The sequence below is a fragment of the Sapajus apella genome, unplaced genomic scaffold (genome assembly GCF_009761245.1).
Source record: "Sapajus apella isolate SASKATOON/1434 unplaced genomic scaffold, GSC_monkey_1.0 scaffold56, whole genome shotgun sequence".
NCBI lineage: Eukaryota > Metazoa > Chordata > Mammalia > Primates > Cebidae > Sapajus > Sapajus apella.
Window position 1 is genome coordinate 2,109,627 of NW_022436996.1, and position 8,547 is coordinate 2,118,173.

An 8,547-nucleotide genomic window follows, 5' to 3' on the forward strand; every position below is an offset into this window, starting at 1 on the left:
CGATCTCTTGACCTCGTGATCCACCTGCCTCGGCCTCCCAAAGTGCTGGGATTACAGGCTTGAGCCACCGCGCCTGGCCCTCATTCATATTTTTTTAAAAATAAATGGAGTTTTTATTATGTGTCCACAAAAACAAAGTCAAGGTGGCCTTTGGTTAATCCTCCCAACAAGATGACAACAAAAAGGCATGTGTGACAACAATAACCACGTTCTCTGATGGAGCCAGGCCTTGCCCTCTTGGACCCTGAGGGTTACAGGCAAGTAGGGCCAGCAGGCTGCAGAGGAAAGCACACCCGGGCCTCTCAGACCATGGAGGGCCTGAGTCTGCTGCCTCCCTGGTGGGACAAGGCAGGGGGGCAAGCACCCCTCTGGGCTAGGCCAGCGCCCCCCAAGCGAGAACACACACAAAAGCCCCACCCCCACCCCCACTGCTAAGGCAGTCAGCCAGGACCTCCCCAGAGGAGCTGGCTCTGAAGCGCAGAGCCTCAGGGCTCCCTCCAGGAGGGGCTGCCTTCCTCCGCCTGCTTGAAGTAGTCAAGGAAAAGAGGAAGATCGCAAAGGCCAGGAAAAGCAGCAGCTGGACCCAGAGCGGGGCCTGGCGATCCCGGCCCCGCCAAGCCCCAGGAGCGTGCTTTTCTGGCTGGAGGGCCCACGAGGGAGCCGTGGGGGAGGAAGACGAGGATGAGGACGCAGGAGGCGGCAGGGTGCGAGCACAGGTCCCGGCCGTACGTGGGGGTCCCCACCCCTGCATCCTCTTCAGAAGGAGGCAGGAGGCCGTCGTCATGCACCTGCTGGTGGCAGGTGCCAGCCTCCGGGAGTGACGCGCAGGCGGGTCCCGGTGGTGACGTGGCTCCACGGTCCTCACGGGAACCCCTGCTCGGGGCAGTCACGCGCCCTCGTTCTTGGGGAGTTCACGCATACCTGAATCCACCGACCCGGGTTCAAGTCAGAGAAGCCGTAGGACTGGGGCCAAGATGACAGCCTGGCAGCCGGGCCCCGAGGGAAGCGGTGCTGACGCGGGCGGCGGCCCTATCAAAGAGCCGCAGAGACGCCCGTGGCGGGTGCGGGTGCGGGCGCGGGCGGAATCCTGGCGGCGCCCGGACCTGCCACCTGCCGACACCGGCGCGCCCCAGGCCGCCGAGCGGTGGCTGCCTAGGGGCACGAGGGGGCGGCCATGGCGGGGGCGGCCATGGCGGGGGCGGCCATGGCGCCGCAGGCTGCGCGCGCAGCGCGGGGCGGGGCCTCACCGTCAACGTGTTTTCTCTTTTCTTTTCTTTTTCAGGCGGAGTCGTGCTCTGTCACCCGGGCCGGAGTTCCGCGGTGCGATCTCGGCGCACTGCAGCCCGGCCTTCCGAGTGGCTGGGACTGCAGGGCGCGCCACGCGCGGGTGGTAGACGCATGGTTGCCACGTGCCCGTATTCCCCGCTACTCGGGAGGCTGAGGCAGGAGAATCGCTCGAATCCGGGAGGCCGCGGTTGCAGTAGGCCGAGACTGCGCCACTGCACTCCAGCCTGGGCAACAGAGCGAGACTCTGCCTCAAAGACAAACAAACAAAAAAAACCTGTCACTATATAATGATAAAGGGGCCAATTCATCATGAGGATATGACAATTAATTATAAATACACATGCACCCAATACGGGGGCACCTAAACAGACAGCAGTGCAATCATAGTAGGAGACTTTATCCACTTTCAATAACAGACAGGTCAGACAGAAACATCAGTAAATCCTAGCCAAAGCAATTAGATAAGAAAACAAAAAATCCAAATGGGAAAGGAAGAAGTTAAGTTCTCTCTGTCTGCAAATGACATAACCTTATATCTAGAAAACCCTAAAGACGCCACTGAAAAACCAGCTAGAACTAATCAACAAGTTTAGTACAGGTGATGACACAAAACCAACATATAAAAATCAGTCGTGTCTCTAAACACTAACAAAAAGCTATCCAAAAAAAGTTAAGAAAACAAATTTACACTAGCATCAAAAAGAACAAAATACTTAAGTGTAAATCTAGCCAAGGTGAAATATGTGTGTACTGACAACTATATAAAAACATTGATTAAAAATGTCCATAGTACTCAGTGATCTAGAGAATCAATGCAATCCCTATCAAACTTCCAATGGCATTTTTCATATATATAGAAAAAAATGGCCGGGCATGGTGGCTCACACCTATAATCCCAGCACTCTGGGAGACCGAGGCGGGTGGATCATGAGGTCAAGAGATCAAGACCATCCTGGCCAACATGGTGAAACCCTGTCTCTATTAAAACTAAAAAAATTAGCTGGGCATGGTGGCATGTGCCAGCCCGTAGTCCCACCTACTTGGGAGGCTGAGGCAGGAGAATCACTTGAACCCAGGAGGTGGAGGTTGCAGTGAGCCGAGATTGCACCACTGCACTCCAGCCTGGCAACAGAGTGAGACTCCGTCTAAAAAACAAACAAACAAAACAAAAACCAACCCTAAAATTCATATGGAACTACAAAAGACCCCAAAGGGCAAAAGCAATCTTGAGAAAGAACAAAGCTGAAGGCATCACACTTACTGATTTTGAACTACAGTTGGCTGGTGCATTGGCTCATGCCTGTAATCCCAGCACTTTGGAAGGCTGAGGCAGGTGAATCACTTGAGGACAGGAGTTTGAGACCAGCCTGTCCAATGTAAAGAAACCCTGTCTATACTAAAAATACAAAAATTAGCTGGGTGTGGTGGTGGGCACCTGCAATCCCAGCTACTTGGGAGTCATGAGGATCACGTGAACCAGGAGACGGAGGTTGCAGTAAGCCAAAATCACACCTTTATACTCCAGCCTGGGTGACAGAGCAGGACTGTCTCAAAAACGAAAAACAAAAACAAAAGAGCTACAGTTAAGTGTCGCTAAAGACAGCAACACATTCTGAGACGTGCTGTTAGGTGATTTAATCATTGTTCAAACATCACAGAGTGCACTTACACAAGATGGTATCCCCTGCTACACACTTTGGCTGTACAGCATAGCCTGTTACTCCTTGGCTACAAACCCACACAGCATGTTACCATACTGCATACTGTAAGCACTCATAACACAATATTTGTGCATCTAAACATAGAAAAAGGATTTTTCAGCTCCATAATCTTATGCGTCCACTGTTACATAGTCGTTAACTGACCAAAATGTCATTATGTGGCACGTGACTATATATTAAAAAGCTTTAGTCATCGAAGCAGTCTGGTACTGGCATAAAAACAGATACACAGACCAGGGGAACAGAACAGAGAGCCCGGAAATAAACCCACACATAAACAGTCAACTAATATTTGACAAGGGCGCAAAGAATACACAGTGAGGAAAGGATAGTGTTTTCAATAAATGGTGCTAGGAAAAGTGGATGTCCAACACAAAAGAATGGAACGAGACACTTATCTTACACCATATACAAAAATCAACTGAAATGCATTAAAGACTTAAATCCCTTAAGACCTGAACTGATAAAACTCCTCAAAGAAAACAGGGAAAAAGTTCCTCAACACTGGTCTAGGCAATGACTTTTTGAATGTGAATGCAAAAACACAGGCAGAACAAGCAAAAATAAACAAATGGGATCACATCAAACTAAGAAGCTTCTGCACAGCAAAGGAAAGAAACTGAAAAGACAGCTTGCACAGTGGGAGAAAATATTTGCAAACCATAGATCTAATGAGGGGTTACTATCCAAAATACACTCACACAACTGAATAGCAAAACAAAAACAAAAACTCACAAATAACAAAACCAAATCAAAAACTCCCCAAAAACTGATAAAATTGGGCAAAGGCTGCATATAAACATTTCTCCACGGAAGATATACAAATGTCCAAAAGGTATATGAAAAGATGTTCCAGATTCCTAATCATCAGGGAAATGAAAATCCAAACCACAATGAAATAACACCTGGCACCTGTTAAAGTGGCCATTATAGAAAAAACCAAAGGTAAGTGTTGGCAAAGGTGTGGAGCAAAGGGAACCCATACCTTTCTCTTTACACGAGGTTGGTGGAAGTATACATTGGTACAGCCATTATGGAAAGCAGTAGGGAAGTTCCTCAAAAGGCTAAAAACAGAACTTGCATAGGATCCAGTAATCCCACAACTGGGTATACAGCTAAAATAGCTAAGGTCACTATTTCAAAGAGACATCCACATTCCCATGTTCATTTCAGCCCTAGTCACAATAGCCAAGATACAGCATCCACCTAACGGATAAAGAAAATGTGGTATACAAGTCAGCCGTGGTGGCTCACACCTGCAATCTCAGCACTTTGGGAGCCCAAGGCAGGCAGATCACTCGAGGTCGGGAGTTCGAGACCAGCCTGGCAAACATGGTGAAACCCTGTCTCTACTAAAAATACAAAAATTAGCCAGGCGTAGTGGCTCAGACCTATAATCTCAGCTTCCTGGGAGGCTGAGGCAGGAGAATTGCTTGAACCCAAGAGGCATAAACTGTGGTGAGCTGAGACTGCACCGCCGCACTGCAGCCGGGGTGAGAGTGAGACCACATCTCAAAAGAGAATGTGGCATATGTATACAGTGGAATACCACACAGCCCTAAGGAGGAAGGAGGCCCTGTCATTTGTGATGGCGTGAAGGAACCTGGAGGACACTGTGAAGTGGACCACCCAGGCACAGAAAGACAAATACCACGTGATCTCACAGTGAAACCTAAAACAGTCAGACTCACAGAAGCAGCGCAGCACAGCTGCCAGGGGCTGTGAGGAGAGGGGAATGGGAGGTGACAGTTATGGGTACGAAGATTCAGTGACGCAGGATGAGTAAGTTCTGGTAAGCTGCTCTACAGCATGGGCCTACAGCCAACAATACTGCATTTTATACTTAAAATGTGTTAAGAGGACAATGGTCAGGGGCAGTCGGAAACTCCGGGAGGTGACGGGGATGGTGGTGGTGATGATTCCACACGTGTATCCTTATCCTCAAACTCACGGACCTGTGTACATTAAATACGTATGGCTTTCACATGCCAATCACATCTCCATAAAGTGGTTTTTAAAAATCATATAACCTACTGAATAAACTAACAATCTATGAGTCCATACTGAGGGTAAACAAATGAAATGCTTATTGTTGAATGCTAATAAATGTAGAAGGAATGATGGAGTTAGAAAATACTACCGCCCGGCCACTGTGGTAATAATTCAACTAGCGCTCACGATGCTGAAACTAGGGGGTGAAAGTTTGGTAAGGAACAGCATATTCAGAGTCAGATCTTGACATATAACCCTGTGGCTTGGGGCAGCTTCTAAGCCCACCTCCTGGTTTTCCTGCCATTCTGCAGGCCCCTCTGCTGGGATCAGGCTGACCTCTGTGCCAAGAATACCGTGGAGTTGGGTGAGTGTGGCTCCTGAGCTAAGTCACAGGTGTTGAGCGGCAGATTCCTTGCTGGCAGCCAGCAGCCATATTGTGAGGATCCTCAAGCCGTCCCAGAGCCCTCCCTTGGCCCTCCATGGCTGATGGTTGTCTTGCCCAGCAGTAAGAGGGGCCACCTTGGAAGTGGCTTCCCCAGCCCCAGGAAGCTTCAGAAGACAGTGGGCCTGCATGCAGCCTCAGAACCCTGACCCTGACCTACCCAGAACTGCTCCTGAATGTAAGCACAGAACTGGAGACAAATGATTGTCCTAAACAATTAACTTGTGGGATTACTTGAGAGGCAGCAGGAAAACTCCAGGGACATTCTGTTAGTATTGTCAATGTTAATTCCTTACTTTGATGATAGGGTGGTTACAGCAGTAAATGTTCCCGATTTTAGGAAAGACACAGGAAAGCATTTACGCATGAAGGGATTTGATGTTGCAACTTCCAAGTGATTCAGAAAAAATCTGGGCCCAGCTACCCAGCTACCTGTAAGAGAATGAATGAATCTGACCTGGCCCTTGCAACACCTGCCACAGCAGGGAAGGGTGCTGGCATCCTTCTACACTCTATTCAACCCTAAAGGGATGCAGGTGCTTGGGTAATCTGAACATCCACTGACACCAAGCGCATCAGTGCAGCACTTGATACTGAAGCCCCTGAATGCGGCCAATGACAGGACCTTCCCTCTTCTGTTCTCCAGCTCTCCTCCTCCCCTGCCAGTGCAGGCAGTGTGGCAGGGAGCTGAGGCACTCACCAGACCAAGCTGAAGGAAACCAACTCGCCCTGATGTTAAGGTAAATCTTAGCAGTTTTACTCCAAGGCCTCAGCAATTTTTTGGAAGGAGGAAAAGGTGATTTGAATCAGTCTAATTATTTTTGTAAAATAGTATATTTTAGATCTTTATGAGTTCTGAATTATGAGTGCTTTCAAACATCTATTTTGAAACAATTACATACTTACAGAAAAGTTACACGAACACACTTCACCTGCATAAACCTCCCCCAAGTTCTCCAGTGGCTAACACTTCACTTCCTGAGCTCGCTCTCTCTCTGGGGGTGGAGAGAATGAATCTTTTTTCCTAAATCATACAGCTAAATAGTCGTCTTTAAAAGGTAAAGAAAAGGTATACTAGCAAAGCTTGTCTTTTTTTTCTTTTTTTTTTTTTTTTGAGAGGAGTCTTGCTCTTTCGTCCAGGCTGGAATGAAGTGGCACAATCTTGGCTCACTGCAATCTCCCCCTGCAGGTTGAAGTGATTCTCCTGCCTCAGCCTCCCAAGAAGCTGGGATTATAGGCATGTGCCACCACACCCAGCTAATTTTTGTATTTTTAGTGGAAAAATACACGTGGCCAGGCTGGTCTCGAACTCCTGATCTCAGGCGATCCACCCGCCTCGGCCTCCCGAAGTGCTAGGATTACAGGCGTGAGCCACTGTGCCCGGCCAAGCTCATCTTTCAAAATAAACATTCACTGTTACTCTAAACAAAATATAAAAAATAAATTTTATTTACACACTTCAATACAAAGTTTGTTCCTTACACCTCTAAAGACGAGGTCCCCTACATTAGCAGTTCTCAAACTGCACTGCAGTCCACAAGTTCCTGCGTAACACTGAGCACTGTCTAACGTTCTGTAGTAGTGTCAGTGTATTTTCAATTGCATTGTAATAAATATTTAAAAACCTATGTATTTAAAAGCAATTCTGAATTCACAGCTTTTAGTCACGATGTATTTCCTATTTATACTAAAGTATAATTACTATTTAACAGCCCATATATGTTTGGTTTTTTGCTTTGAGACAGTTTCACTCGTCACCCAGGCTGGAGTGCAGTGGCGCCATCTCTGCTCACTGCAACATCCACCTCCCAGGTTCAAGCAATTTTCCTGCCTCAGCCTCCCGAGTACCTGGGATTACAAGTGCCTGCCACCACGCCCAACTAAGTTTTGTATTTTTAGTAGAGACGGGGTTTCGCCATGTTGGCCAGGCTGGTCTCAAACTCTTGAGCTCAAGTGATCCACCCGCCTCAGCCTCCCAAAGTGCTGAGATTACAGACATGAGCCACCCCACCTGGCCCCCTATGTTGTCAAAATGTGCAGACTTACAGGCAATCTACCATATATGAAATGCAAACCTTAGCAAATAAATTAAGTCATAAATATACCCTATAGCAAAAACAGGTATTTTTGTTTTAATAATAAAAGACAATATAAAAAGGGAATTGTTTATAGAAATTTATCTTCTGCAGAAACATCAACTTCGGTTCATCTCTACCTCAAACAAGGGTTACTGCATATGATACATAATGAAGTTAGATGGTGCCACTGTTGTGATATTTTTTCTAATCTTAGTAGCTCCATCCATAATTAATTCTTATTGACATTGGTTACTTTTTTTTTTTTTTTTGAGACAGAGTCTCGCTCCGTCGCCAGACTGGAGTGCAGTGGCACAATCTCGGCTCACCGCAACCTCCGCCTCCTGGGTTCAAGCAATTCTCCTGCCTCAGCCTCCTGCGTAGCTGGGATTACAGGCACGCGCCACCATGCCCAGCTAATTTTTGTATTTTTAGTAGAGATGGGGTTTCACCATGTTGGCCCGGATGGTCTCGATTTCCTGACCTCGTGATTCGCCCGCCTTGGCCTCCCAAAGTGCTGGGATTACAGGCGTGAGCCACCGCGCCTGCCTGGCAGACATCGGTTATGTTAATGCTGCTCCAGGGTGGTCTATTCACAGGCTGCCAGGGATCCCCTTGGTCTGTGAGGCCGGGGGCTTGCATCAGAATGCAAATCAACTGTGGCGTTAAGCACAATTTTGTTCAACTGACATTGTTTTCTTCACAGCACGACTTTCTTGAGGAAGGAAGCAGTGTGTTGATTTATACCCCGGCACAAGCTCCTTATCTTACTGTCAAGCTATGCATCCAGTAGAACTCATCTGTTACATCCCAATCACCACCCAGCAAAGACATTGTTGTTAAAAAGCGCCTTAAGAAAGGGAAGATTTTCACTTAGTTCACTCCTCTTAGCACCCATCGCCTTATCTGTCCCTCACTTCAGAACCTGCTAGCAGACAGACAGGGCCTTCGGGTTGGATGACTTGCTGAAGGCAGGGACGGGATGTCTGTTGGTGGAGGACACAGTCTCTGTGCTGCTTTAAAGCTACTT